We start from the raw sequence: 250 nt of genomic DNA, 5'->3' as shown, positions 1-250 counted from the left end.
GAAGGGCCCCTCAGCAGATGCTCGCTAGCACTAGTTGGTTAGACCCTGATGCCCTGATGTTTCGGAGGTGGCGAAACCTCGAGTGGGAGATCTGCACTGCGCATCCTCTCTCCCACCGGGGAGAGAACCCATGTGGCCACGGACTGTCCTGTGCCAGGGCATTCAAAGTCAGCCACCTTCACACCTCCAGCAGAAAGGCATTGGTTTCTTCTGCTGGGAAGCCCAGAGTTCACTCATCCCTCCGCAAAGT

Source organism: Apaloderma vittatum, unplaced genomic scaffold, assembly GCF_000703405.1.
Source record: "Apaloderma vittatum isolate BGI_N311 unplaced genomic scaffold, ASM70340v1 scaffold2207, whole genome shotgun sequence".
In the NCBI taxonomy this organism is placed as follows: Eukaryota; Metazoa; Chordata; class Aves; order Trogoniformes; family Trogonidae; genus Apaloderma; species Apaloderma vittatum.
The sequence above is the reverse complement of the archived record's forward strand: the minus strand, read 5'-3'. Positions refer to the sequence as shown.